At 44.7% G+C, this 19,896-nt stretch overlaps 1 pseudogene; it reads left to right on the forward strand.

Annotated features, from left to right (window-relative positions):
• Positions 1–12,212: 12,212 nt before the first annotated feature.
• On the forward strand, positions 12,213–13,089 carry LOC119509256 (annotated as a pseudogene).
• Positions 13,090–19,896: the final 6,807 nt, after the last annotated feature.

Below are 19,896 nucleotides of genomic sequence, written 5' to 3' on the forward strand. Positions count from 1 at the left end.
GACCATTGGGGTCGGATCATCCAGTGGCACTTCCGTGGCTCTCTTTGCTTGCAGAGTGCCATTCTGCCAATTTTGTGAGCTGTGTGTCCTGTCTTGAGTCAAAAAGACCCGAGTTTGAATTCTTTATGCCAACAATTACTAGCATTATAATTCAAGTAAGTTGCTTAAGCTCATTAAGCCTCACTTTCCTTGCCAGTAAAACGAGAAGAATACCAAGACCCACCTGGTCAGGTTGTTACTAGGATTAAATGACAGATGTATTGAAAACACTTGCCTTGTGCCTGGCCCATATTAAGCATGCCGTAAGCTATTATTTTCTTAATTCTACCAGAAAGCTCATCTTTATTAACTGATATAACATAACAATATGATGATAATATAACAATATGATGTAACATAACAATATTTGTATGGCATTTTCACATTCATTGTGCCTGGCACAGAACAAATGCTCAGTATTAGCTGTCATCATTATTATTAATAATATTGACAGCAGCAGCTCTGCTTGAACAACTATGTACAGTGAGATTATCCTCCAAGCTCTAGACCAAGGTTCTTACCCTGGGACCCAGGATCCCTTCATGATCTGTGGATAGAATTCATGGGGTCTGCTAACTTAGATGAGGGAAAAATTAGACCTTTAGGATCTCCCTCAATTTTGAACGTAGGTGACAAAATATAGTAGCAGTAACACTACCTGTGATTTTGACACCAATGAAAATTCACATCTCTTCATAATTGTTGCAGGTATTTTGACATATTGGCTATGCTTGTCACTACTTCAGAATTATGGTAGTTGTTAAATTGACTGCTAGAGCTTGTCGTTTAATGTATTGTGTTTCAATATAATTGGTTTTCTTTTAATATTATATATTTTACTTTGCATTTAAGAAGATTATCCTGAGAAAAGGTCCACAGGCTTCATCAGACTGCCAAAAGAATCCACAGGCACACGACACAGTTAAGAACTCCACTCTTGAAACTGCCATGTAGCAGCAAGCTCGGGGTCGGGTGGGGGTGGGCGGGTGGTGATCAGCTAACACACAGTTGTAGCTAATGAAACACGATTTAGAGGAGCATTTTTTTTCCTTTTGTACCGTGAGAAGGCACTGTAGAGTTTATTGCGTCCATGGAGGCAGCTGAAAAATGCCAGCAATTTAAAACATGGCCTCACACTTACCACTTTTCAGAATATGTTTACATCTGTTGTCTCATTTAATCCTCTGAAGAGGTGGGGAGCCAGGTTTATTGTTGGCCTCTGGGAAGTCAGAGGCCCGGGAGAGTTGGGGCTCACCCTCCGTCATGGAATGTGGGAGCAGAAGCACAGCCCGGTCTGTCGTGGCCTCCTGTGTTTCCCGGCCTGGACTCCTCCTCCTGCGTTGTTCCAACAAAGCAAGTCCTGTGGCCGAGAAGATGAGCAGATCCTTTGCAGCACCAGGTGTGGTAATGCCAGGGTGGTGCGAGGGAAGCTTAACGAGCTTTGAGATGGTCTGTTTTGGAGTGCTCCAATCAGGGCGATTATGTGAGGTCACCGTCCGCCTAATGTGGCCAGCATACTGTTTGCCCATGTAGAGTCTCCGAGTCCAGCAAGTTTTGACTCATCTAAAGCAGAGTCATGACCTCACCCTGAAATCTGGTGTAAATTACATGCAGTCAATCTCTGTGTTAAATTGCAAAGTCACTCTTTCAGGGCTCTTTCGGCCCGGGATCTAGATGGCTTTGTGTTTTCCTTGATGGCGACATCTGTCTGTGCTCACAAGTATATCTGCATATAAATTGTGCAGGAATTGTTACTATTTTATGAAAGTCCTTGTGGGATTTCTTTTTAAAGCTACCTTTAAAGAGGGTCATTTTAAATTACTGTTCCCTCCTCCTCCATGTGCAGTGCCTGTTTGTAAGTCTCGAGAGCAGAGCCCTTCCCACAATCAACACGGCCCTCTGGCCCGCAGCTCTCCAGCTGGACTGTGCTCCATGGGGGCAGGGCCCGTGTGGCCTGTGCGTGTCGCATCTGCAGCACCTACACTGAATCACGTTCTCCAACAAAAGACATCTGCGTAATGTTAACCCATGTTCCTTTGGGTGTGAACCCATTGTAAATAGGACCTTTTGAAGATGCTATTAGTGTGGCCAACTTGAATCAGAGTGGGTCTTAATGCATATTATTGGAGACTTTATAAAAAGAGGAAATTCGGACATAGTCAATAGAAACCAGAAGAAGCCAGAAGATGTAGAAGCCAAAAAGCCACAGGAGGAGAAGATGAAGCCAATCACCATGTGAAGGAGGACTCCATCACTGCAATGTTACCTACTCTGGGAGAAAGCATGGCTTTGCTGACACCTTGATTTGAGATTTCTGGCCTCTAAAACCATGAGCCAGTAAGTTCTTTGATGTTAAGCCAACCCATTATGTGTATTTGTCATGGCAACTTGGGCAAACTAAGACCTTATTCCTCTTGGAAGGATATATGTGATTGCATATATATCCACCTGGGTAATCCAGGATGATCTCTTTAGCTCAAGAACTTGAACTTAATCATACCTGCAAAATCTTTTTTTTTTTTTTCCCTTATTCCAGGTTGCAGGCATTAGGATATGGATATCTTTTGGGAGGCATTATTCAGTTGGTCACACTCACACAGGGGACATAGACATGAAGGCTGGGTCTCTCCCTCACCGAGGTGTCTGGTCGGGGGGGCACTCATGTTCCTAAAGACTTGTAATTCATGGAGAGGTGTCAACAGAGGATGGTTCATGGGGAGAGCTTTCGTGCCCATATTTGCAAGCCCCTAAAGGCTCCATTGTGGGTCTTCAATATTACTGTGGAAAACTTCATAACCAGGAATAAACACCTTCTTTCACCCTTAGGATCCCAGCTCCTCTCCCATGTTTTAGTGGTGTAAGTCAGGAGAAGTAGGGAAAGAGAATTCTCTCCACCAGGGTCCTAGGGCTCCCTGTGCTGTCTCTATGGGGGGCCCATGTCTTCTTGAATCGTGAGCATTAGTCACTCTTCTCCTCAGCAGTACACCCATTCGTCCCCACGCCCACCCCACAGTGGTTCTGAAGCCCTGGTGGTAGGTGGATGAATGGAGGGTGGAAGCAGCAGAAATATCCTTCATTGGGTGGCAGGGAGATAAGGGAGTAGTAGATAATGTGGAGAGGTCAGATGCCAGGTAAAGAAAAGTCAGATAAGGAGGAACTGGCCTCAGGCTGGCAGGCTAAGTGTCTGCAGCAAATATGGGGAGTTTTGCTTTTGCACTCCCTGGGACTGCAGATGTTGCTCCTTCACCCTGCCCCCAAAACAGATCATGAGAAACAAAGATAGTAAGCAAATGGAAAAGGGCCTGGGCGGCTGAATTTAGCAGATTTATCTCTGCTCATCCCCACTCCACCTCGTCCTCTTACTGGGATGCCTCTGCTCTAAATGGTTCTGAATACTTTTTTAGACCCATTGCTCTAGGGCATGAATAAGCTGGATCTTTTGTTCACCATTCTGCAGATTTTTCTCTAAAATTTCTCTAATCCATTGTTGGTTTGGCCATGTATCCTGGACTCTCAGAATCCCCAGGTAAAGGTGGGAATATAGCAGTCTATCATTCCAGGACCTCTCAGCTCAGCTTCCTGCCGACACCCAAGGGGATGTAGCTGGGGACACTGGGCTTCCCTCCTGCAGGACTTGGCTGTTCTCAGCCTAGATGGGCCTTGTCCTGAACCCTAGGCGGTGTCTATCCATTTTTGCATAACTCCCTGCAGGCAATAAGAGACATTGCAGATGCCGGATAGAATCCTGGATGAATGTTCAGGTGGACTCAGTGTGCCTTTGCCCCGAATCACTGAGTTTTCACAGATGAGAGAGCATCTTTGGGTCTTTGTTGCTTGTCTAAAGTGCAATAGGCTGAGATGGGCTGATCAACAACGATCTTTCCATTGAGGCCACTCGGGGCCTCTGCAGTTCCAGGATTGGTTTAGGGACTCAGCATAATCTTGATGCCCAGATTTTGTTTTTGTCATTCTTAAATCTTATATATTTATTCATAAATAAAGAAAACATTCTTACGCATTGTCAACTATAAGTTATTACATGGATGATAAATAACAAGTAAAACTAGAAAGTTGGATTTTAAAAAGTCAAGTTATTGTTTCCATAAAAAAAACCATTCTATGGGAGACCTTAGAATAGACAAAATAGACAAAATAGTCTATGACTATTTTTGGTCTTTTCTTTAAATGCAATTTTATTGAGAAATTGTCACATACCAGATAATCATCCAAAGTGTACAATCAGTGGTTCACAGTATCATCATATAGTTGTGCATTCATCACCACAATCAGTGTTTGAACATTTTCATTACTCCAAAAATAAAAATAAGAATAAAAATAAAAAAGAACACCCCAAACATCCCAAACCTTTTATCCCCCCTCTATTATTTATTTATGTATTTATTTGTCTTTATTTTCTTAGTCATCTATCCATACACTGGATAAAGGGAGTGTCAGTCACAAGGTTTTCACAATCACACAGTCACACCATAAAAGCTATATTGTTATACAGTCATCTTCAGGAATCAAGGATACTGGATTACAGTTCATTAGTTTCAGCTATTTCCTTCTAGCTATTCTAATACACTAAAAACTAAAAAGGGATATCTATGTAGTGCATAAGAATAATTTCCAGAATGACCTCTCAACTCCATTTGAAATCTCTCAGCCACTGAAACTTTTTTTTGTTTCATTTCTCTTCCACCCTTTGGTCAAGAAGGCTTTCTCAATTCCACAATGCCAGAGCCAGGCTCATCCCCGGGAGTCATGTCCCATGTTGCCAGGGAGATTCACACCACTGGGAGTCATGTCTCACATAGGTGGGGAGGGTGGTGAGTTTACCTGCAGAGTTGTTGAAGCCCAGATTTTACTCTGGCTCTGTGGACTTCTTTAAAGTACCAAAGTGAACTAGGTTGGTTGCACATACTTCTGTCTTATTTGTTTCAGGACCAGTTGAGAAACCAGCCTTTCAGGGAGGGGAGAACAGGATCTGTTTGGCACACTGAAGTGGGAAGGGCAGGTAGTGGGCTGAGGAAGATGTGGGGGCTGGAAGGCTCTCTGGGTCCTCCCATCTGTAGCACTCTGGCTGGGTGCTTCTGCCCATCCTTTAGCCCGTGAGAAGAGCCTGAAAGAATATACCAGGGGTAGCTGTCCTTGGGGGCAGTGATGCAGCAACACCTTCTGCTGCCCACAGGGCCAGGTGCCTGCTGGGAAGTCTGGGTGCAGATGTGAGGGCGGGTACAAAAGGGAGCCTCCACCCCCAAACCCCTTGCTTGGGGTTAAGCTTGCCTGGACAGAAAGTGCTGTTTACAAGCAACACCTAATCTGTTAGGTCGTTGTCGCTTCCTTCATCAGAAATCCCCTTGCTCCTCCTGGGGGCCACGCCACGCCCTGCAGTGGGTAAGAGAAGCAGAGGTGAGTCATGCAGTGCGGAGCCCGCCCTCCAGGGGTTCTTCCCAGCAGGGAAGACCAGCAGGTGAACTGGTATGGGGAGTCCAACAAGAGAAGTATGTGTGTGAGGTTTAGACTTGACACCTTTATGTTTGTCAGACGTACACACTGCGTCCCACCTCAAGGCTTGCCCAGTGCTAGTCTTTCTGCCTAGGTCCCTTTCTCCCCTGCACCCAATGGACTCCTACATCCTTCAGGTGTCCATGCAAGTCTGTTCTGAGGTCCTTCCCCATTATATCACTTCCTTTCCCTCCTGCAGGGTAGAGACTATTATCTATTGTGTTCCTTGTACCTTAGTGTCTGCCATATGGTAAGTACCCAGTAAATGTTTACTGAATAAATGAAGGGTAGTGTTGCACAGAATAAGCACTGGTTGACTTTATCAGGAAGGAATCAGTGAAGACTGTCTTGTGGAGGTGACAACTAAGCTGGGTTTTCAAGGAACACTAGACATTTGCCAAGGAGACAGTAGAAAGGGTGTGTTCTGGGCAGTGGGAACAGCATGTACAAAGGCTTAGAGGAGTGATGTGATGTGGGAGCTCAATGTTGTTGGAATGCAGCGTGAGGGGGAAGTATGTGTGAGTATGTGGGGGGCAGATGCAAGTGCATCTGAGGCAGGGTCTGCTTGGGGAAGGCCAAGCAGACCATGTACAGAAGCTTGGGAGTGTGGATAAAAATGGGCAAAACAAGACCTACGGTTGAGAAAGACTGCTCTGCCAACTGTGTGAGGTGGGTTGAGGGCTCCTGGACTGGACTTAGGAGGTCATTGTGATGCACTAGGAGAGAAATGACAAGGTTCCAACCCAGGCAGCTGCTCTGAGGACAAGGAGGATGGGTGCATTTGAGATTTAGGGGTGAGGTCCCAGGTTTGGTGACTAATTTGATTGGATAGAAGGAGTAGTTGAGAGAATGGAAGGTGGTTCCCCTAACCCAAACCATAAACATAAGAGGAAGAATAGATGCTTGGGAACGGAAGGTCAAGACCAGTTCTGTTTTAGACATGTTGAGTTTGAGGCTCTCTTGGGACTTCATGTAGCAGAGAGTTATATTTGGGTCTGGAGGTCAAGAGCAGGAGGTGTAGATTTGGGCTCCCAGACATTAAAATTAAATTATAGGAAATTAGAATCATAAGAATGGATGATAAAGAGGATATGGAGTATGACCAGAAGAAGTCTGGGTACAGAACCCTCAGGGAAATAAATACTTACGGTACCTTCTGAGGAAAAGGACACCAAGAGATGGGGTGGTCATAGAAGAAAGAGAACCAGCAAGAAGTGCCTGGAACCTGCCACAGCTGCCCTGGTGCCTACCCAATACCTGTCACTCCTCCTCTTTCCCAAGGGGTGTCTGTCCTCTACACAAGCATGTGGATCTTCCTGCCCCAAGGAGTGGATCTTGATAGTGGAAGACAGTGTTGGGAATCCCATTCCTTTTGCCAGGCATTGGCTCAGCAATGGACTTGTGACCCATTCTGACCGATGACACATGAGGGGAAAAGTTCTAGAAGTCTTCTGGGAAAGGTTTCCTTGTTCTTAAGACAGAGGCAAAGATGAGATGGTCCTTTAACCTGTGGACTTTGTCGAATCTGGATATGATAACCTGGAACTGCTGCGGCTATCTTGTGACCATAAAGAAAACCAGCCAAGAGGCTTAGTTAATACTCCAAAGATGGTAGAGAGGAGAAATGGAAAAACTGGGGTCTTTGATGACATTGCTGATCCACTGTATCAGCTGTCCCTGGAAACTACTCTTCCACTGGGCCTTTTCTTATGTGATATAATGATTTGTATTTTTGTTTAAGATAATTTGGGTCAAGTTTTCTGTTTCTTTCTAATAGGTAACCCACAGAAGAAAATGTTTCAACAATGTCACATTCCATAGAAATCTAGTTGTGAAAAACCTCTAACACTGTCAATTGGATTTGGCAATACTGTGGCTACAGGGCAAATCCAATAGAGAGATGGGCTAGAAGGCTGACCGAAGCAGACAGACGGTGAATGAGAGGTGAAGAAGTAGAGACAATGAGAATAGACAACTCTTTTAAAAAGCTTTGTCAAGAAAGTATGATGGAAAAATACCTACTCAGAAGACCTGGATTTTTAGTCAGTTAAAAATAGGTTCTGCTGTAGTAACAAACTCCCAAATCTCAGTGGCTCCACACATACAAGTTTATTTCTCACGTGTGCAAAGTTGTCTGGATTAGGCAGCCCCTTTCCATCAGTGACTCAGGGACCTGGGTTGTTTCCATATTATGGTTACACCATCTCAGCTTGAGATGGCCGTGGTTCCTGTGGCAGCTGGAAGAAGAGCTAATGGGACTTGCTGGGATTTTTCTCTGCCTTATCCTGCAAATAACACTTGTCACTTCTGCCCATAGTCCATCAGCCAGAACTGGTCACAGCCTCAACTCTGTCTGCCAGACCTTAACTTTTCTATTGCCTCTGTAAAGTGAAAGTACCACCCAACTCACAAAGTAATTGTGAGAATCACACAAGATATTGAGGAACTCTCTTTTTCCTGTGGCTTCCATGATCCTGTTTTGTCCTGGTTTTTCCATGCCTACTTGGCCTGGTATTAAAAACAAAACACATCTCCTGAACAGCTACTGTGTAATAATAAGAGTAATAGCATTGATTTTCTCCATTTCACAGACAAAGAAACTGAGGCTCATACCCAACACAGTGCCTGGCACACAGAAGGCACTCAGTAAATGTTGATTGAATGAAATAAACAACTGTTCAAGGTCACATCTAAAAAAAGGCAGAGCTGCCACTCAAGGCCAGGACTCTTGGTCCGGTGTTTTTTCTTCCGGGTCACACTCTTTCTTTCCTTAGTTGTTAGAACTAATTCTGCTGCTCCTAGCAGCCTCCTCTCTGAGCAGCCTCTTCTCTGGGGAGGATTTGGATCTTTCTGCATCCAGAGTTTCTGTGTGGCCAGGTGCGGTAGGCTAAACAATGGCCCCTGTAGATATATAGGTCCTAAAGCCTGCAACATGCAACTTGTTCCCTTATATGACAAGAAAGAATTTTGCAGATGTGATTAACTCTTGAGATGTAGAGATTATCCAGGAATAATTGGGCAGGCCTTAAATGCAATCATGCATTTCCTTAAAAGAGGGAGATTTTTAAGATTCCTTAAAAGAGGGGGATTTCACACAGTAGAATAGAAGGCCGTGTGATGATGGAAGCAGAGATTGGAGTGATGCAACCACAAGCCAAGGAATGCTGAGAGGCATCAGAACCTGGAAGAGGCAAGGAATGGATTTTCCCCTAGGGTCTCTGGAGAGGGCATGGCCCTGCTGTTTGGCTCAGTGAAACTAATTTTGGCCTCCAGAACTATGAGAATATAAGTTTCTCTTGTTTTAAGCCACCCAGCTTGTGGTAATTTGTTACCACAGTCCTAGGAAACTAATACACTGGTTTGGGGTGGTAGAGGAGAAGCCCAGAAGCTCCTCAGTCCACAGTCCTCTAGCCTATCTTTGGCTGAGCATTTCTGGGTCTGCACAGTCATGAATGGGTTCCCAAGGGCTCCTGTGGCTGTGGCAGAAATGACAGGAAAGGCTGAGCTGCGCTGGTGTTGGATTAAGTGGAGGATTAAAAATGACCCATAGAATCCCAGGAATCAGAAGTAGAAAATCATCCATCCAGGATTTTGTACCTGCTGTGTGCCAGGCCTGTTGAGAATACAGCTATATAAGACGACATGGAATCTCTGTGGACCTCAGAGACCAGGGACAGAGGTAGGCCCCTCACCCTCACTGAGCTGGGCTATGGTTGGATTCATGTTGTTGGGGCCAACGGAATCTGTCCTGAGACTGAACTGGGGCTGGAGCTGTGGGGGTCAAGAATTCACATGCCCATCCTGCTGACCCTGCTTGGGGGTACAGGTGCCTGGGCAGGAAGGGACTGGAATCTGGAGTCTTCCCCACTTGAAGGCAGATGTGAGGAGGGTGCCGGCAGGCCCAAGGTCAGCTGTTTGCCTCAAATATTTCCTGGAGTCAAGGCAAAGCCTGGAGTCCTGCCTCCCCTGGCAGGAAGTTCATGGGGTGAAGAGTGGAGTTCCAAGCTCCAGGGTTCCTCACTGTCCTGTGGTCGAGGGTGTGGGGCAGGGAAATAGCAGCCCAGAGAGCTGCCGGAGGTGGGAGCTCACAGCAGTTCCTTTCCAGAGACAGGGCTATTTAGGGTTCCTTTTGTGTCTACTGGGCCTGGAAATGGGTGAAGCCCCTGGAGGACCGAGGGGCCTCAAGGCCTGTCCACCACTGACTGGCATGCTGGGCGGCCTTGGCCTTGGGCCTGAGGGTGTCTGGACTTTGTTTTGATGTGACCCTTGAACCTAGAGATGGGAGTGGTATGTGCCCTCCCCAGAGACCTGCCGCAGCACATTGGACAGGAGAAGTCTACCTGCCTGACACGCTGGGTCGCACGAGAGGGGCCACGGCAGCACCTTCTCTTCAACTTCATAGAAGAACCAGAGCTCAGGAAAGAGGGCAGGGTCCTGTCGAATCAGAGAGAGAAAGGAAGTGTGGAGGTGGGGAATAGCCAGAATGGAGGCTGGGGATGCTGGTCAACCTCTAGCAACCGGTACCTTCCGGCACTTTCTTGAAAGGGAGCTTTCTCAGAGAGAGAAGCTGCTTCTCTGTTTGCTTTTTTTTAGGGAAGGGTGCACTTTGAAAAATCTGAGATGGTGAGGACAGTCACAGCTTCTATGGGCCTGAAGGCTCTCTGTCTCTCTTTTTCTCAGTGTCTATCTTGGACTTCTTTCCCTTTTCTTCCTTCTTCTCCCCTCCCCCCATCCCACTCACCTCCCCTCCCTTCCTCTTCCTGTCTTTCTCTTTGTCTCTCTGTCCTCTTTTCTCCCCATATGTCTCCTTGACTCCTCCTTTCTCTCTCTCTCTCTCTCTCTCTCTCTCTCTCTCTCTCTCACACACACACACACACACACACACACACACAGGCCTGGCTTTATTTGACCTCCTCACTGAAAGGAACAAAACTGTCAAAGGAAGTATCTGTGCCCTGACACTGCCAAGCACATGTTGTTTTCTGTTTCCTCATTTACACTTCCTCATTCAGTCCTTCCTTTATAAATACTCACTCGTATTATCTGTGCCTTTTTGAGCCCCTCATACATCTTCATCTGTTTTTATCAGCAAACCTTCACCACGCACCTTCCTGGTGTCCCCTTTCCACACCCACTCTTCACCCTCCCCTTGGCCGGGACCCAGCCTGGCAGAGAAGTCTCAGCTCCTAGGGCTCCTTAGGGCCAGGGTGGGGCTCCCGAGCCTGCTGGGGGTGGGCAGCAGGTAGGGTGGTGCACAGGGAGGCCTGGCTCCTCGCCCGTGACTCCTGAGGGGCCACTCAAAGAGGAGGGGGCCAGGTATTACAGCCTCCCCTCTCTCCGCACCCTCTGCCATCCTCCCTCCTGAAGCCCAGAGCCCACGTGGAGTGCAGGACCAGAGGCCGGCTGCCTCCAGCTCCCCATTAGCATGCAGTTTAGGGCGAGGACACCTGAGGGTCCTACCTTTCTGATGGGAAACCTCTGGCAATTCACTTTGAGCCTCAGTTTCTTGTCTAGAAAAATGAGTATTTTATTTGCTCTACTTACTGCACAGAGGGTCCTGCAGAGGCAGCTACCTCCCAGGGTGATGACAATTAGGATTAGGTTGATATAGATGACAGCAACTGTCATGTATTGGCTGCCAGGCTCTCTTATAGATGCCTTACATGGACAAAGTCAGTCCTACAAAAGCCTCATGAGTAGCTAATATTATCAACTCCGTTTTAGGAAATGGAGGTGCAAAGAGATTCAGTTGCTTGGACTACTGTGCAAGGTTGCACAGCTGGTAAGTGGCAGAGCTGGGGTTCACACTCAAGCTGTGTGGCCCCAGACCCCACACCCTTGTGACTGTTTTCCTGGGAGGCCTTGAAATACTCTCTCCTTCCCTTTTCCGAGATGGTCTGGGAGAACAGTATTGGTGCCCTTCTCCCCAGTACCCTCTGAGAAACCATATTTACAGCAGTGGTGCTATGGACAAGTGCCCAAAGGGAGGTTGTCCAGTCCATAAAAGTGATTGTGCACATCCTGAGAGCACGTGACCATCCCTGCCTCAGTCTTCTGAGGGACCAGGAGTAAGGAAGGGTCTCATCCAGAGCTTCAGTAACCATCTGTGTTTTTTAGTGAGGTCTCTTTAGGCCTTGTTACCACAATACATTTATTTTTGGAGAATTACTATTCCCAGTTCAGCACCCCAGGCCTCTTATTTGTGAGCTGCATTCTTTCTGATTTCTGTTTAAATATGTTGTGTATTTGCTTTGCTGCTGCTATCTTTGTCTTACCTTTAAAAAGAATATTTGGGTGGGAAGCACTATTTTTTCACTCATTTCCTCAACAAATGTGACTTTCCTACATAGGATACTATGCAGATTATTCTGAGGGTATCAAAAGTGAAACCAGTCTAGCCTTAACCCTCAAGAACCTTATAGTCCACTAGGGACAACATGGCATGCACAGAATAACTATAATATCACATAGAGGGCTCCACAGTGAGTGCGTGCGCGGGTCTTCTCTTTCTCCTCACCCTGCTCCCTCTCCCCCTCTCCCTCACCTCCTACCCCACCCAGCCCTCCTCCTCAGGGGGCAGCAGGGCCGCTCCCTCTATCCTTTCCTCCCTTACCCACCCTCACCCGCCCTTGTTTCTCCTTCCCCTGCCCGGGGCAGCCGCCGCCATGATCCTGCTGGAGGTGAACAACTGCATCATCAAGGAGACACTTGAGCTCAAGTTTGAGAACTTGGCTGCCAGAAACAAACCAGAAGCAGTAGAAGTAACATTTTCAGATTTTGATGGGGTCCTCTATCATGTTTCAAATTCTGATGGAGACAGAACAAAAGTGATGGTCAGTATTTCTTTGAAATTCTACAAGGAACTTCAAGCACATGGTGCTGACGAGTTATTAAAGAAGGTGTATGGGAGTTTCTTGGTAAATCCAGAATCAGGATACAATGTCTCTTTGCTATATGACCTTGAAAATCTCCCTGCATCCAAGGATTCAATTGTGCATCAGGCTGGCATGTTGAAACGAAATTGTTTTGCCTCTGTCTTTGAGAAATACTTCCAGTTCCAAGAAGAGGGCAAGGAAGGGGAGAACAGGGCAGTTATCCATTACAGGGATGATGAGACCATGTATGTTGAGTCCAAAAAGGACAGAGTAACAGTAGTCTTCAGCACGGTGTTCAAAGATGACGATGATGTGGTCATTGGAAAGGTGTTTATGCAGGAGTTCACAGAAGGATGCAGAGCCAGCCACACAGCCCCACAGGTCCTCTTCAGCCACAGGGAACCACCTCTGGAGCTGAAAGACACAGATGCCGCTGTGGGCGACAACATTGGCTATATTACAACGTCAGTGCCTGAGACAACACCATCAACCTGATGCACATGTTTCGGGACTACCTGCACTACCACATCAAGTGCTCTAAGGCCTATATTCACACACGTATGTGGGCAAATCATCTGACTTCCTTAAGGTGCTGAACCGTGCACGTCTGGGTGCTGAGAAAAAGGAAATGAAAGCAATCGTGGGGAAGACATTTTTGTCCCGCTAACTCTTGGGCACAGAAGGAGGAAGTGGCTGGCAACTGAAGGCTGGAACACTTGCTACTGGATCATCGTAGCTTTTAATGTTGCATCTCTTCAGGTTCTTAAGGGATTCTCCGTTTTGGTTCCATTTTGTACACATTTGGAAAATAATCTGCAGAAGCGAGCTGTACTTGCAAGGACTTCATAGTTCCCAAGAACTAAAACAAAAAACAAAAAACAAAGAATAATTCCACTTGATCAACTTAATTTTTTCTTTATCTTCCTTCCCTTACTCCCCTTCCCTTCCACCCTCTTTCCCGAGCTGTTTTGCTTTGCAATATGTTACTGGTAATGAGTTGGAGGATAATGCAATCTTAACTTGTTTTCTTCTCAGTATTTGAGTTCAGAACTCCTGTATCTAAAGAAATATGGTTGGGGTCATTAATAAAGAAATCTTTCTATCTTAAAATATATATATATATGTGTGTGTGTGTATATATATATATATATATATATATAAATGTCATGTAGAGTGCTATATGAGCATTAGACCAAAATACTCACTACAGGACTTCAGACAGGGCTCTCAGGGAAAGTTTCACAGAGAAACCAATATATGATTAAATAATTAAGATGCAGAGATCCCAGAAGACCTTGATTTATATAAGATCAATCTTAAGATATAATTTTGTTTCTCTCTCATGTGAAAGCATAAATGTAAGTTGCAGTCCAGGCTGGTGGGGCAGTTCAGCTCCACAGGGTCATTCAGGGACCCAGTTTTGTTCTATCTTGTTGCTTTGCTCACTATCCTATAGGGTATTGTTTTCATATATTTAGTCAAAGCTTGGTCATTGCCACATCTGTTTCAGCTTGTGGGAATGGTGAAGAGAGGATGGAGAAATGCACAACAGATGCTTTAAAGCTGAGATCCAGAAGTGGCTGACCTAACCTGTTGTCCAGAAGTTGGTTATTTGGCCTAACCTAGTTACAAAGGAGGTTGGGAAATGTAGTCTAAAGCCAGGTGGCCAGATAATCAGAAAGTTTAATATGGAAGAAAGTAATGGGGGTGGGGTGGGTGGGTTATCTGTATGACTTGACCATAATGGGTTGGGCCTTTGAGAATGGATAGTATATTGTTGGGTAGAAATTAGAAGAGGAGGCATTCGAGATGGAGAAAATGGCAGAGGCGTGGGAAGGTGCAAGAAGTATTTGGAGGAAGTAAGTATCCAGCATAACTGAAGTATGGCTTTGTGCAGAGAAGGATGTGACCCACCTCTGCTTGGCGATGGGGTGGCTCTCATCTTTTTAGTAGTTTGCTCAACCTTCCAACAGAATATGCAACCTTGCCACCTGTGCACCTGCTATCTAAAATACTTGGATTTTCTTTAATCTACCACACAGGATGTGTGCACTGTCAACCTTACTCAGGAAATTTTTTTTTTTTTTTTTTTTTAATTCAGTTTTATTGAAATACATTCACACACCGTACAATCATCCATGATATACAATCCACTGTCCACAGTATGATAACATAGTTATGCGTTCATCACCACAATCTATCTCTGAACATTTTCCTTACATCAGTAAGAACCAGAACAAGAATAAAAAATAAAAGTGAAAAAAAAACACCCAAATCATCCCCCCATCCCACCCCATTTGTCCTTTAGTTTTTATCCCCATTCCTCCACTCATCCATACACTAGATAAAGGGGGTGTGATCCACAAGGTCTTCACAATCACACTGTCACCCCTTGTAATCTACATTATTATATAATTGTCTTCAAGAGTCCAGACTGCTGGGTTGGAGTTTGGTAGTTTCAGGTATTTACTTCTAGCTATTCCAATACATTAAAGCCTAAGAGGTGTTATCTATATAGTGCATAAGAATGTCCACCAGAGTGACCTCTCGACTCCATTTGGAATCTCTCAGCCACTGAAACTATTTCGTCTCATTTCGCATCCCCCTTTTGGTCAAGAAGATACTCTCAGTCCCACGATGCCGGGTCCACATTCATCCCCGGGAGTCATACTCTGCGTTTCCAGGGAGATTTACACCCCTGGGAGTCGGGTCCCACGTTGGGGGGAGGGCAGCGAGTTCACCTGTCGAGATGGCTCAGTTAGAGAGAGAGAGGGCCACATCTGAGCAACAAAGAGGTACTCAGGGGGAGACTCCTAGGCACCATTATATACAACTTTAGACTCTCCTTTGTGGTAATGTTACTCAGGAAATTTAACTTTGAACTGATAATGATCTAGATCCTATCAAAATCTTGGCTGCTCAAGGGTGTGCTATTTGACTACTCTTTTCAACAGTGATTCTGGTATTCATGTTGATCACTAGAAAGTTCTATGAACATGGTATTAGGTCAGTCTTGTAGCAAAAAGTCCTTCACTGAGTTTGATTTTATGTTATGACCATGGAAGACATGGCCACATGAAGGACACTTTTGCATCTTCCAATAAATCGTTATTAAGGATGTGGCTCACTATTTTGTTCATTTTATAACATGATATTTTTCTTTCTATAAGAATCAAACAGCTGTATCTCTTACTATGCTGCTCTGTCCTTGGCATTTAACACTTCAACAAATGTTTAATAAGGCACTGACTATTGACAGATACTGTGTCAGGTGTTGAAAATATGTGGCAATGCTATACAGTCCCAGACTTCAAGGATTTCCCAGTCTGGGGCAGGGAATGGAGGGAGTGGCATGTTGGGGGGGTGGGTGGTGCAAAGAAGTAATGAGGCTTTTATGATATCATTTGGTAGATGCTTTGAGAAGCATAGGACATGGCTCTAGGGGCGTGGAAAGGGAGCAGTTAACACAGTTGGTTGGAGGTGAGCCTGGGGGGAGTGGGGAGGGCGGGAGAGTTGAAGAAGGCCTTCCAAAGGAGCTGAGTGTTAAAGGTTGGATAAGGGTTAATGAGGTGAGGCATGGATAAAGAGTGTTCTGGGCAGAGGGAACAGCTTATGCAGAGGAGTGGAGAAATGAGAGAAGGTGGGTGGAGGTGAGCGGGGAGCTGGGGTAGCTCAGTGTGGCTCTGGTTTAGGGGAGTGATGGAAGCTATGGCTGGAGAAGTCGGCTGGACCTCAAGTGTTTAGTCTTTCTCCCAAGGGCTCTGTGTACGCCATCAGGTTCACATTTAGAAGTATCAGCCTTGCCAACAATACACTGGGCAGGGAAGGGACCAAGAGGGAAAGCTGTTGCAATATTTCAGGTGAGTCTAAGGTAGGAATAAAGAGGCAGGAGCAGATTCGAGGAATATGAAGGAGGAGGAATCAGCAGCACTTGGTGACTGATCTGGGGAGAAGGAGAGGGAAAGTTAGAGGCGGCAGTTAGATTTTTGGCCTGGGTGGCGTTACTCATCAGATGAAGGTTAGGTGGCTGATGTGTTGCAAAGGTTGCCTCGAGAAGGGCCTCAGGCAGTCAGGTGTGCAGGGGGTAGCGAGGCCTTTTGGAGCAGGTGTTGTTGAAGATAGGGGTGTGTCCAAACCCCAAGAACATTTAGTGACTCACCTGCTATGTTGTCAGACACTATTATTCAGTAAAAAGTTTTAAGGAATGCTTACTGCAGGCCTGGCACTTGCATGCATAATCATTCGGCAGTCACAATAACCCTGTGAGGAGAATTTATTTATTGATGTATATACACGGGGCCTGGCTGGAGAAAGGCTTTAAGTCTTTAAGTATTTTTATCAGTCTGATTATAGAGTGAGGTTCAGAGAGGTGAAATCACCAGCCTAAGGTCAGATCACACAAAATGTGGCAGGCGGGGATTTGAAGGCAGGCCTTTGCGGCCTGGTCTACACCACAACTGCCTGTCATGGTGTGGGTGACCTTTGCACGGGAGATCCTTGGATTCCGGTGGAACGTGTTGCTCACAGCAGGTTGCATGAGTTGTATGAGTCAGTGGGGTGAGGGCAACCTGGCCACACCCTTGACCCAGCTCATTCAGGGTCCTCATCTGTGAGAGACTCAGCACCGTGATCTCCTTGGAGGATTTTATTATTCTTGTTGGAGTGCAAAGCTTTCTCCCTGTCTCGATCTTGGGCATCCCTTGCTGTCCCAGCTTCTGGAGGTGAGGCCTGGAATGAGTCAAAGCTGGCACCAGGCAGGAGGAAAGAAAAATCACACATCAGCTGTTGAAAGGTCTGTACCTGTGGAGGTATAATCACTGACATTTACTTAGTGCAAGATTTGCAAACATGTGGCAGGCAAGTGCCGCCTTGCCTAAGACGCATTTAACATTCCTTCCCATGGAGCCTGTCGCCTCCCGTCCTGCCCAGAGTCCTTCAGGCAGCTGCTCCCAGAGGCCTGGAGTTGGATGTTGCCTGATGAAACTACCAACATCCTCAATTTAGTGTCTCCCATGTACCTGATACTGATCAAAAGTGGTGGATTCTTCAACCAATGAGCTCAAATGACCAATTCCTGAGACATGGGGTTTCAAAGAGTAAAAAAGTTTATTGCTAGGCATGAAGCAGGAGATCAAAAGGCCTAAAAATCTGTCTCCCCGAACTGCAGTAATTCTGTTTTATAGTTTCAAAAGATGGGCAGATTTTAGGATAATGAGTACAATGGCTCTAGATGATGTAATTAGAAGTGATCTAATTACTGGGCATGTGCAGATTGGTTACATGCTCAGTCACAGAACGTATGTAAGAAAATGGTGTCCTTAATACGATGAAGGGTGTGATTTTTAGTATTATAATGAGGTATGGGTAACTAATAGGTTAAAGTCTAAGCTAAAGTGCATGTCAGGTGGGCCCATTTTGGTTAGATCCAGCTTTGATTATCAAGATAACTTTGGAATTGGGGTGGGTTAGTTCTCGGCTGACCCAGAGCCCTTCATTAATAAACACTAGGGGCTGTCTTCAGTGATCATAAGACTCTAAATTCAGAAAACTGGATGAAATGGGTATAAGTGAGGATCAGTCACAAGGTTTTTACAATCACAAAGGCACAAGATAAAGGCTATACAACATTATCAGAGATCAAGGAAGCTGAATTACAGTTCAAAGATTTCAGGTATTTCCTTATGTATACCAGAAAGTAAAAAAGTAAAAAGGGAATATCTATATAATGGTTCAGTAATCATAATCATCCCTTAAATCCTAATTTCTCAGCTACATACCTAACACTGGGCTAGGCACTGGCAGTTCAGAAAAGGGTCTGGCCTGGCCACTGTTCTTCAGAGGCTTAGTCTTTTTTCTATTTTTTTTTCATCAGGAAAGGATGTTGAATTTTGTCAAATGCCTTTTCTGCATCAATTGAGATGATCATGTGGTTCTTCTGCTTTGATTTATTGATGTGGTGTATCACATTAATTGATTTTCTTGTGTTGAACCAGCCTTGCATACCTGGAATAAATCCCATCTGGTTGTGGTGTATAATTCTTTTAATGTGCTGCTGGATTCGATTTGCAAGTATTTTGTTGAGGATTTTTGCGTCTATATTCATTAAAGAAATTGGTCTATAATTTTCTTTTTTTGTAGTATCTTTGTCTAGTTTTGGTATTAGGGTGATGTTGGCTTCATAGAAAGAGTTAGGTAGTTTCCCTCTTCTTCAATTTTTTTGAAGAATTTGAGCAGGATTGGTACTAATTCATTCTTGAATGCTTGGTAGAATTCACATGTGAAACCATCCAGTCCTGGGCTTTTCCTTTCTGGGAGCTTTTTGATGTCTGACTCAATCTCTTTACTTGTGATTGGTTTGTTGAGGTCATCTATTTCTTCTTGAGTTAATGTTGGTTGTTTATGCTTTTCTAGGAAGTTGTCCATTTCATCTAAGTTGTCTAGTTTATTAGCATATAGTTGCTCATAGTATCTTCTGATTATCTCCTTAATTTCTGCAGGGTCGGTAGTTATATTTCCTTTCCCATTTCTGATTGCGTTTATTTGCATCTGCTCTCTCTTTTTTTTGGTTAGCCTAGCCAGTGGTCCATCGATTTTATTGATTTTCTCAAAGAACCAACTTCTGGTTTTGTTGATTCTCTCTATTGTTTTCCTGTTCTCAATTGCCTTTATTTCTGCTCTAATCTTTGTTATTTCTTCCCTTCTGCTTGCTTTGGGGTTAGTTTGCTGTTCTTTCTCTAATTCCTCCAGTTGAGCAGTTAACTCTTCAATTTTTGCTCTCTCTCCTCTTTTAATATAGGCATTTAGGGCAATAAATTTCCCTCTCAGCACTGCCTTTGCTGCATCCCATAAGTTTTGATAAGTTGTGTTTTCATTGTCATTTGCCTCAAGGTATTTACTAACTTCTCTTGTAATTTCTTCCTTTACCCACTGGTTTTCTAAGAGGGTGTTGTTTAGCCTCCATATGTTTGTGAATTTTATGACCTTCTGCCTTTTATTTATTTCCAACTTCATTCCATTGTGGTCTGAGAAAGTGTTTTGTATAATATTAATATTTTTAAATTTGTTGAGACTTGCTTTGTGACCCAACATGTGGTCTATCCTAGAGAATGTTCCATGAGCACTTGAGAAAAAAGTGTATCCTGCTGTTGTTGGATGTAGTGTTCTATAGATGTCTGTCAAGTCTAGTTCATTTATCATACAATTCAACATCTCTGTTTCTTTAGTGATCCTCTGTCTAGATGTTCTATCCATTGATGAGAGTGGTGTATTGAAGTCTCCAACTATTATTGTAGAGTATCTATTTCTCCTTTCAGTGATTGCAGTGTTTGCCTCATGAATTTTGGGGCATTCTGGCTTGGTGCATAAATATTTATGATTGTTATGTTTTCTTGATGAATTGACCCTTTTATTAATATATAGTGTCCTTCTTTGTCTCTTTTAATTGTTTCTCTTTTGAAGTCTAACTTGTCTGATA

The sequence above is a fragment of the Choloepus didactylus genome, chromosome 14 (genome assembly GCF_015220235.1).
Source record: "Choloepus didactylus isolate mChoDid1 chromosome 14, mChoDid1.pri, whole genome shotgun sequence".
NCBI lineage: Eukaryota > Metazoa > Chordata > Mammalia > Pilosa > Megalonychidae > Choloepus > Choloepus didactylus.